An 11252-nucleotide genomic window follows, 5' to 3' on the forward strand; every position below is an offset into this window, starting at 1 on the left:
CACACTTGTACCAGAAGTCAGCTCGTGTGCTACTGTTCACACCTCAAGGATCTGCCGGGTTAACACAGGGTGCTCCCACCCTCCTTCGCCGAGGACATGTAAGCCAGCAAGAAGCCCCTATTGATTATAAGGAGGGGCGGTATTTGCAGGCGGAAAATCTGGCTCGTTCCATGCCGGCTCTTCTGCCTACCTTCCGTACAAACCAAGGCAAGTGGCTTTGCCTTTCCAAGTATCAATTTCCTCCTCTGCAAAATGGGGATAATGACACCTTCCCCACCTACCTCTGAGGCTTATGAATACCAAACACCATACAAACATGCATTATTATTAAAATAAATAAAGCGGCAAACCAGCCACGTGGCTCAGCTCACACAGCTCCTCATCCTGCCCTACCTTCCCGCAGGCCTAGCCACTTTTCCCAATTAAGCCTATGAAAGCCCCAAGGACATGCCCATCAGAGCCGCCACCTGCCCAGCTGAGGGAAGGCACCCCAGAGCCCCCACATGGCCCAGGCACACTTCATGGAGCCAGTCAGCTGTGACTTCCACCGAGACCAGGACTCTGGCTGCCTGGGGTTTATGCAACGAAGGAAACCACAGCGGGAAGCAAACACATTCCGGAAAGGCAGCAACAAATGAGACAGTCAGGAGGCAGAAGGGAGAGGTCGCCTCTGGAGAGCCTTCAGCACCCAAAGTCCCTCCTCTAAATATGATAGCTGTCAGTGCATTCATTCGGTCTGAATTAATAAGCGAATTAAGCAAAAGGCATGGCTTCTGGGAAGGAGGGGAAAGTGGCTCCACAACTTCCTGGTGGAAATCTGCCAGCATCCTCAATAGCACACAGAGCCCTACAAGACAGCTCACTCTGGAAAGGGTGCCAGCTGACATCCAAGTTCCTTGTTACCTAGTTCTGCCACTCATTAGCTTGGTGACCCTGGCCAAGTCATAGACTCTTGGAGCTTCAACTTCTCCACTTGTGAAATCAGCAGATGTATGTGATGCATGTAACATACCGCCTGAAAAGCTAAGATATCCCTGACCACTGTAGGTGACAGGGCCTGGGGATGCCTGTGGAGGGGGAGAATGAGGTGGGGAGGAAGTGACAAGGATGCCACAGCCCATGGGCACCATTCCCTGCACCTTCAACCTCTGAAGCAGACACGGCCCTGACGGCTGCAGGGAGCACGTGCTGCAGTGCCCGTGTGCATTCATCTGATCCACCAAGTGGACTGAGGACACTCAGCTGTGTCTCTCTTTTTAGTGAGCAACATCGTGCCTCCCACATCGCTACGTGGATAGCCACTGCTTGAACATTGTTGGTTTGAGCAACTGATTTAAAGAGCATGTTTTTCTGATTTGTAACATATTTACTGTAGGAAATCTGGGAAATATAGAAAAGTTTAACAAAAAAATCATGTGTTTCCTAAAACCTGAAAATAAGCACTATTATCACTTTGATATACTGTATTCCATTCTACCTTTCATGACTGTATACATCTCTCTTTTTCTTTTTACAAAACTGCATTTATACTCTATTTACTTTTAAACTTTTATTTACTTAGTATATACTATTAGCATTTTTCCATATTCTCATATATTATTCAATGTAATTTGAATAGCTTTCTTCATTTCCATTTTATGGATGAGCCATATTAGATTTAATTCATCCTCCCCTACAATGTTCTGTTATAATGAATAATGCTGAAAGGAATATCCTTGATTAGAACTATTTTGCACAGCTCTGATTATTTCCTTAGGATAAATTCCTAGAAGAGGAATTGCTTACTGGTTCAAAGGGTATCATATTTTTGAGATATGTCTCCCCTATTTGCAAATTATCTTCCCACCAGCTAAGTCTGAAAATGTCCATTTCCCAGCACTCTTAACAACACCAGATATTACCATTTTCATTTTTGTTCATCTGGTAGTTGGATAATGATATCTTGTTTTTAATTTCATATTTTAATGATTAGTGAGGTTAGACACTTGGCATATTTTTCTAGACACTTGTGCTTCTTCTGTCTGTGTATGAACTATTTATTCACGTCCTTTGCCCACTTTTCCATCAGGGGACAAACTGATTTTTCAATACTCTACAGAAAAAGAATTAGTCCACAACTGCCTTTGACGACCTGTCCTCCTGTTTAACAATCCCCTCCATTAAGGCATTAATGCTAACGTCTAACTCATATCCTTTTCCTGTCCTGCCCCTTAAACCGATTTGCTCTCATCCTGTCTTCAGTGGGGGGCACTGCTCTCTCTTTCATCTAACAGTGTGACCTTACCTCATCACTTGTCAGCGTCTCCTCCTAGAGGTGAATAATTCCTCTTCATTTTTGCCTTATCTAGTGTAACTTATGAAGTCGAAGGATCGCCCTTTGATGCTGTCCCCTCCTCTTCTTCCACTGCTGCCATCTTCCTTCAGGCCCTTCTCATTTCTCACCTGGACGGCCCCAAATTACTTCAGAACCAGCCTCTCTACTCCAGACTTGCCCCTCCCAAACCTCACCCCCAAGCTCCATTTCATGGCTCACTTTTCCCAACTGCAAATATGACTCTGTCTTTTCCTGCTTAAAACCATTCTAGTCTTCAGTTTGGCTAGCTGGTCCCTCCCTACTTGGGAGCACGCGCAACCCCTCTTTTACCACCACCGCCAAAACACACCTCGTGTGCCCAGATGCAGCAACACCCAAGTAGTACTCACAGTGCCCTGACACCCTGTGCTGGTTCCTGCTTCTGAGTCTTGCACAGGTGGCTGTCTTCCTTCCCACCCCTCCCCCATCCACCTGGTGGGATCCTATTTGTTTCTCAAGTCCCTCTCAGATGTTCCTGTCTCCAGGAGGCCTCCTCTGACCATGCAGAGTAAGGGTAACCAGGTGTACCCTGCCTCCAGAACATAATACTATCATGCTTACTACACCTTATTGTATTCTAGTGCAGTCCATGGCACCAGAATGGAGGGCAGAAGCATGAAGTCAGCTGAATGTCATTGTGAATGGAAAGGACACAACCAGCAGGAGCAGGGTTGGGACTGGGCCCACCCTGGGTTGGCCTGCCCATCTGACGTATTTCTGGAAGTTCTCTCTGTGGATCATGGGCTGCTTCATCTTCTATGGACAGGCTCCAAAATCCATGGGTTTCCCATCCTTTCTCATGCTATCCCACCCCTCCTCTCTCTTCTTTATCTTCCCAAGCTCTCTCCATCCTGCAAGCCTGTCTCACATCCTGGGTAGCCCAGCCCCCGGCGCCAACTGTGTCCTCTCCTCTTTGGCTCGGCCGTTCTATGGACAGACATCCACTTGGCTGCCTCTGGGGCTGATGGTCTTTCCACACAAGTTCTGCAGGAGAAGGACCACACCTATCTCGTTTCCAGTAGGCCCCTAGTGCCTGCCTCAGTGCTGGGCACAATGGCTCAGGACGCCTTTGCTGGCACAGAGACACGCCAGCAGGCTGCGGGCCTGGAAGAGTCATGCCCTCACCACCAGGCACTTGCTGCTGACCGCTAGCTGGCCCAGCACAAACCGTGTTTTCTTCCTTTTTCTCAGTGACTACAAACATGCGCTCACTAATTATGAATTTATTTTGTGGTGCTCATCGCATCAACTCATCTTGCTTCCTACATGGCTCAAACCACCACAAGGCAAAGCCCTCCACAGCCTCTACCTCGTTCTTGAGTGTGGGGCTCAATTTCATCCCGAGGCCGCCGGCTGGATGGCAGCACCCGCTCCTCCCGGCCCCACCGTGAGCCAGCCTCTGGGCCCTGAGCTGGCCTACCCCCTGTGCTGCAGTGTGCACCTTCCCAGGGCCCCACTGACGCCCCTCCCATGGGGCTCCCAGCACGCCCAGGAGACGTGTCTGCCCAGAAATGAATCCAGTCTGGCTGGAAGGAATGCAGAATTTCAGCCCCTTCACTATAGAAGCTTCTTGTAGAAACAAGAATCTGAATGAAATTCAGAATTCTGTTTTGTTTTGTGAAGATGACTGCTGAAGGGTCTTATCCAGAGCCTGTGCTTCTCTGGACCTCTGATTTCATTTCTCCAACGAGGATTTTGAGCTAGATAGCTAATGTCTCTGACCTTTGTAAGATTCAGACTAAATAATCTTTTATTTTTTCATATCTCTTCCTGGTCCTCCTCGCTAGACCCCATCTCCCCGTTTCCGCATCCGTTTCTGGTATGCAGTCTGCCATCCCTCACCGTGCAGTGGCCCCGTCCCAACCGCTGACTGGGGACTGGAGGGTTTGCCGTATAAACAGAGGAGCTGGAGTTGAGTACACAGTGTTAATAACGGGCACTCAATAAACACTGCTTAACTGTAGGTGTCCTGCCTCCGCCGTTTGGTTAGAGAGAAATTAGGAGCGCAGAAAAAGCAAATGGTCTATTCAATTTGGAAACAAGAAAAAAAATGAGCTACAAAGCAAATAACACTGACTTAGGAGACAGAGGACCTGGATTCTGATCCCTGCTCTGCCATCAGGTCACCGTGTGACGACATCAAGGCCTGTTGCCTCTCTGGGCCTCATTTGCCACTTCTGGAAATGAACGATTAGACGTGATGAGAGATCCTCGAGCAGTAGACAGGACCTGCCAGTCAGGGCAGTGCCCCGGAGGGCCACGCCCCAGAGGGCAGCACAGGTTGGCTGTGCTCCTTTCCCACTTACCCCAGGAACTTGGATTCTCAGCCACTGCGATAGCCCCAGAGCAAAGGTGAGGTTTCAGAGGAATAAAACAGGACACTCATCAGGAAAGGGCCAGGATCCCAAGACTAGGCAGCCCCTGCCTTTCGCCACATCACAGCCCTCTGCCTCCTCCTCCAGCTGAATCTCCTGCTTACCATTTCCTAAAGATCATCACGGAGGCTCCACAACCTTCCCTTCTTAACAACTCTTGCTGACAGAAAATTCTTCCCCATACCTAATCTAAGTCCATCTGCTGCAATTTCTGTCTATTTTCTCTCGTTCAATCCTTATTGGAGATGGGGAACAGCTGGTCGCAATCCTCCATATAACATCCCCTCCTAAACCAAAATCAGTTATTACATCACCCCTCAGCCTGTTTTGCTTCTGGTGTAACATCCACCACTCCTCCCGACCTGCCATCATGGATTCTAGCCCTGAAAGCCTCACTGAGCACCGTGCCCACCCTGGAGGATGCTCTGCAAGCTCCACTTCCTTCTGAGCTGTATCGCCCCAGCTGGATCCTGGACTCTATAGCAAAATCCAGAGAGAATTTCAGAGCAGGAAGGGATCAACGAGAACACAGTCCAAGCACCTGGCTTTATAGACAAGGGAACTGAAAGTCAGAAAGGGCAAGTAAGTGCAGTGCCCAAGGTCAAATCTGAGGGACCAAGCTCTGGTGCTAGACCCCAAATATTGCCAGCACGATGCCCTGAGTGGCTGCAGCATGTCCTTGATGTGGGTAAGAGCAGGACCAGCCTTAACTGAAAAGCAAAGAGCCCAACTGCCCAGACACTGCCTATCCAAACTCTATCTTCCCCATCCCACTAGCAGATACCTGAAACTCCAGTGTGAACAGCTTTGGTTTCCATGAAGAACTCAAATACCTCTGTAAGTGGCAACACTGTTAACTGTTCACACCTTAGTATGAATAAGTGGATTCGACCCTTTGCAATTCTTGATAGAGAGATTCAGGGGTGAGAAGAGAACAAAGAACAAACTGGGAGAATGACAAATTTCACTGCTTGCTAACGTTTCCAAGGTCAGTCCTGCTCGTGGGCCTCAGGACAGTGGAGTGGTGGGGCCTGTGCCTGGTGGGAACCCCGAGCACGTAAGAGGCCGGTGCTCAGACACCTCTGCCCCACCCGCCTCACGCAGCACAGCCGCACCACCCCAGGTGCTCTCGGGCAGTCTGCAGAACACTGAACCTGGTGTGAGGATGACCTCACTGCTCCCACAGGGCCGGCTCCCTGCGCATCCCAGAATCGCTGACGGCCCTGGTTGACCGTTTCAGAAGTGAGGACGGCAGGGTGTCCACAATTAAATCTCAACTTCTAGAGTGCCCTTAAGTGACAGGAAGAAAGAACCAGAAGGGAAGAAAGAAAGAGAGGCATACATCAGATTCAGTAAGACAGTTCAGGGCCCTGCTTCAATGTGCAATATCTCCCTAGTGGTGGGGCAGGGGACATGTGATTGTAAGGAAAAGTGAATCAGGTGAACCATTTACTAATAACTTCAGCTATGAATTTTCTTAAATGAAGAAGGAAGAGGCGAAAGAGCGTGCTGAATGCATTTCAGAGCTCAGATTTCAAAACAGCCTTCACCCTATCTTGAATAAACAGAAGCATCGTGCTCCAACCTCTTCTCCTTTCAGGGGCTGCTCCAGACTATTTCAAACCTCCAGACACACACACACACACACACACACACACACCCAGGATAACGCAGGAGTTCACACATCCATCAAAGAAAAAGAAGACATTTCAACAGCATTTACAAAAACACCTAACACAATAAATGTGCTTATTTGATTTCCCCAAAACCACAGAATTAAATTTTAAAATAGAAGACTAAAAGGCTCTTCTCTGATAAAAATTTTAATATGTTTTCAATCCTATTTCTGGGGACAGTTTTCTTTAACAGCAAAATCTGCACAATGACAAAATCAACGCAGATTGGCAAAGAGATTATTTACTGATGTGTTTATGAGGAGAAGGGACAACAGGAAGGAGTACAGATAAGTAAGGAGGGGACTTCCACTTGCCAGGAAAACCACCCGGGCTTGTGAAAGCAAAAAGAGGCAACCCCCTCAGCACAGCAGTTGAATGAGAGAGATCCTAGTTGGCCAACTGGGGAGAGGAGAAAATGTTAGATCCATGGATGGTGCTTATCCAGGGTCCTGGCTAAAGCTACTCCATTTGAAGCAATGACAAATAAATTTGATTCCCTGACAACCAATCAGTCCTTCTAAACACAAACAGGCGTCAGGCTTCACAAGGAACCAATCAGCCTAACACCAGCAATTCAGTTATCCAAACTGGATCACATCAGGCGGGCGGGGTGCTGGATCCTGGGTGCAATGCCCCATCCACGGTGAAGTCGAAATGATGATGTTTTGCATTTCGTCAACTATTCTTCAGCTGCTATTATGCTTTTTTTAGTCTAAAGTCGTTATTTTAATGATCTCTGTTCCAAATGGGGAACTACAAGGAAGAGGAGCGAGGAGGAGGGGGAGGAGAAGCAAGTGCTCCGGTGTGTTCCACTTGTACTTTCCAGCGCTCCCTCGCTCCCTCGCTCCCTCCCCCACCCTGCCCTTCCCTCTCTGCATGAGTCACCATTCAGGAGCTGGTTGAAAAGCCTTACTTTTAATGTCCTCTATCACGATAGAAATCCAGCAGCTCAGCATCCATTGAAGGGACCCCCAATTTCACTAGCTGTTCCCGCTTCTAGACACCCCTCAAACTCAAAAGCATTTTCTCGTTTTATTATTGCCTTCACGAAAACCACGGTGCCCTCGTTCCAAATCCCCCACCTGCTGGGTGTCTCCTCTCCTGGGCTCTCTGGGGGTCACATGCCCTAGACAGACCTCAGAGGAGGAGGTTTGGGGCCAAATAATGCCCAGCAGCCAATCACAGTTCAGTGTCCACTCCAGGCTCCTGAACACAAAGGCATTATAATTTGTGGGGCTGCAAGTTTGTTTTCTTTACTGTCAGACAACATGTACAGAAGAGAAAGCTGACTGTATCCTGACCAAAAAAAAAATCAGGCAGCTGTTTTTTAACCATTGTGAGTAGAGCTTCGACAATAACAGCTCCCACCCAAAATAGCTGCCTAAAGGAGGTGGAGGAGAACCTGCTGTGGCGGTTAAAGAAAATAAGAATTCAAAAGCGAAAGTGATTTGTGGAGCAAGAGAACGGAGGCTGTCACCCGTACCTCAGCAGGAAAGGTGTCATAGGAACTAGGTGCTACTAGAGGGTCTCTCCCAGAACAGTCACTTCTTGCCGGGACTGGGACTCGAACTCCCCAGCTTCAGGTTTAGGACAGATATCAGAGTGAGGACATTCACCTGAATTCCCCAAAGCCTTAGGGACTTGTAAGATCAGCCGTAGACCAGCAGCTTCAGAGCATCCAGCAGGTCAGAGGACATGCCTGGGGAAGTGCCCTCAAGTGTGGGGCTCTCCAATAGGAGCTGCCTGCATGAGAGCAGGAAGGAAGTTCAAGATCAAGCACAGATCCTTCTCCCCCATGGGGACCTTCCTAGGAAGCCCATCCCTCCCACGGGCAGAAGCTCAGAAGCTCCTGGAAAGGAGTTTTCCCCAGGTCCAAACCTGGGTCTCAGAGCAAGTGAGGCCCTCAAGGTCCCACAATTGAGAATACCCAAGGGTGCTACAGGCAGAACCAGCTGCCTGCGATGGCGAGCTTTTCTACTTGAAGAGCAGACATCGTAAACAGCGTGGACACTGGCTCCAGCAACCTCCTGGCGACAGACTTACCCAGCACCTAAAGAGAGCCAGCCCTGAGTCTGCCCCTCCCACCAGCCCCCACCTCCCAGAGCTGCTGGCTTTCTCAGCACCCGGGACAGCCCTTCTCTAGTGAGGGGTAACCTTCACACAGGATACAATGTAGCTCCGTCCCCTTTATTTCAGGACACACCAAGCCTGGAAAGTCTTCCAGAGTTTTCGGGAGCTAATCAATTAAGTGAGTTCTTTTCCTCTGAGAACTGTTTTGCTGGTTTCTCATCAAGTTGTGTGACACGCAGAAGCCCATCAGGTCAAGCAGGGCAGTGGCTCACGCCCCAGGAAATTTCTCCTTCCACCAGATAAAATGAACTGAGACAGAGCGGGCAAGGGGTAGGAGGGAGGAAGGAGACAGAAGTTTGAGGAAGGACTCAAGCTAAAGGTCACAATAGTTGGGGGAAGGCAGGTCAAGGTAATGTGAACGGGGCAGACCCTATGGCGGAAAACCTCACCAACCAGTCAGGCTTCTCAGAATCAGCCTCCCAGTGACCGGTCCGCCAGGAAACAGCACAACCAGGGGTCCAACTCCCTTCACTCAACAAACCTGAACCTACACCCCAACCCTGCAGGCACCCTAGCCCAAGACTAGACCTATTTCCACAGACTTGAGAGCAGCTAATTGAGCGAGTAGTAAACAAACCCAGTTCCAGACAGCGCAGAAGTTTTCCAAATTGTCAGCTCGCTTTCCTCCCAACAGAAGACGGTGATTTCCCACCTTTGTCACATTTCCTTCCCTAAACTTTTCTCTTCTTCCTGCAATCCTTCTACATACGCTCAACTGCAAGCCACTGAGAATGGAACGGCAGGAGCAGGATCCCCCGGGACGCAGGCAGGAGTACCTTTTCCGCGGAGCAGAGGGGCTGGTGCCCGGAGGCTCGCTGCTCTGCCGAGCCGTGGAATGATGCTGTCGGGATGGAGCACGCTGAGGATTACGCGTTCCTCTCTCTGCGACCAGACCTTTCAGCAGCTCGGACCGACTGTGCTAGCAATGCACTTAGCAATTATCTGCTGGCGCCGACGCCCCGCCCTCTGCTCTTGCGATTGGCTCTCCAGTTCCGGGCAGGACTGCATTGGTTTCAGCCGACCTCACTCATCGCTTTGGCTCCTACTATTATCTAAGCCATCAAAGGAAATAATTCCATGTTTCATTGACAACCTGTAAGGCTCTCCTCTGGCCCGGTGTGTGGGCAGGACTGGGAGTCTAGTGGAGGGAGGAGGGGAGAGTAGAAAAAGTGGGGGGTGAGGGAGAGCGAGAGTGCGAGAAGGGATGGGGGGGGGAGAGAGAGAGAGAGAGAGAGAGAGAGAGAGAGAGAGAGAGAGAGAGATGGAGCTATCAAGCAATCAGATTCTTCCTCCAGCATTTTAACTTCCACAAAACAGAGCCCATAGCAACAATTTTCTGGCCTTGTTTTTCCCCAACTGGTAAACGTTCCTGTGGGCAGAGAGAAATATACCGGCGGGGTTTCTGCCAGTGTCAGACAGGCTCTGAGAGGCAGAGCAAGGTAAGGGCTGAAGGAATACAGTGATGTTTTGGAGGGCATGTGAAGGTCGTTTTAGATTATTTGGGGGGATATATTGTGCACCCTGGCTGGAGTTTATCCATCAGTTCTTTCCCTCATGGTCCACATAAGCCCCCAACCTGAGGAGACAATTTCCCTTTGCACCCCTATTCAGAGTCTCAGAAGAGCTGTTCTTAAAGTCAATGAAAGCCTGGAACTCCTCACTGTGTACACTGGGAGCTCCAGAGAGACAGCATTCCAGAGCTAATAATTCTGCTCCAAACCTCACGTTTGCTTATTCTGACCTGGCTTCAATTACTGCTTGGACTTACATCATCAGCCTAAGCAAGAGGAGAGAGGAGAAGGAACCCATCCCAAGGGGTGGGAACGGCTTAAATACTTTTTCTTGTTCAACAAGGAATTATAAAGCACAAGTTTTGACCTTTTTATCCCTTTAATGTATTTTTTTCACCATATAGAAAGGACATCATTTGACAGTTGAATTTTTTAAGAGGAAAAAAAAAGGATTTAAACAGGGTCTTTTAAAAAAAAAAGCTCTTAGGATATCAAGTTTCAGATTAGTTAGAAACAAACCCTTCACCCTTCTGTCTGGGCTGTAGTTCCGGTTCTCCTCTTCCGGGGCCTTGAACAACTGCGATCTTGATCACCATCTGCATCCTCAGAAGCAAACGGCGTGTTCCCCCTGCCTTGTCCAGTGAGCTTCTGCTTCATGCATACATGCCTGGCTTCCCGACATGCATTGCAAGCTCTGTCAGGACTGAGCCGGTATCGTATACATCTTGATAACTCCACAGACAGCACCTGGCACTCGATAAGTGGGCTGACTAATAAAACCCAATTCAGAACACAAAGTGTGCATGACTCTGAGCCTCATGGCATCCTCATCCTGCTGTGATTGCTCATCTGGCTGGGCAGAGTGGGGAGGGGGCCCACACTGGAGTCCAGGATGTAAAAATTCAGGACCAAATGTTGTTAAGTGCTAAGGCCGGAAAGTTCCCCCTCTCTCAGTGCCTCCGTTTTCTCTCTGGGAAATGAGGCCGCTCTTCACTCAATGCCTTCCTTCTCCCTCAAGCGTTTGAAGGAGATGAGAAGATGTGGGATGCACATTTTATCTATGAGGCATATACCTCAGAAAATTAAGTCACTTCTGTAATGGCTTTCCAAACATCAGCATGGCTAAAGGAGAGTGACCATATATTAAGAAGCAAAAACCAGGACAAGGGATGTAGCAAAATATTTGTTTTCTATTTTGTTCATTTGT

The 11252-nt window shown here is 48.9% G+C and overlaps 1 protein-coding gene across 2 annotated transcripts in view; it reads right to left on the reverse strand.

Annotated features, from left to right (window-relative positions):
• The window catches only part of ZMAT4 (zinc finger matrin-type 4), a 326969-nt gene extending 317568 nt beyond the window's left edge, over positions 1 to 9401 (reverse strand). For both annotated transcript variants that reach the window (XM_058525273.1, XM_058525274.1), the window contains exon 1: positions 9311 to 9401. The gene's annotated coding sequence lies outside the window, so the exon portion shown is untranslated. The remainder of the gene's footprint in view (positions 1 to 9310) is intronic.
• Between the last annotated feature and the right edge of the window lie 1851 nt (positions 9402 to 11252).

This window comes from Diceros bicornis, chromosome 29, assembly GCF_020826845.1.
Source record: "Diceros bicornis minor isolate mBicDic1 chromosome 29, mDicBic1.mat.cur, whole genome shotgun sequence".
NCBI classification, from domain to species: Eukaryota; Metazoa; Chordata; class Mammalia; order Perissodactyla; family Rhinocerotidae; genus Diceros; species Diceros bicornis.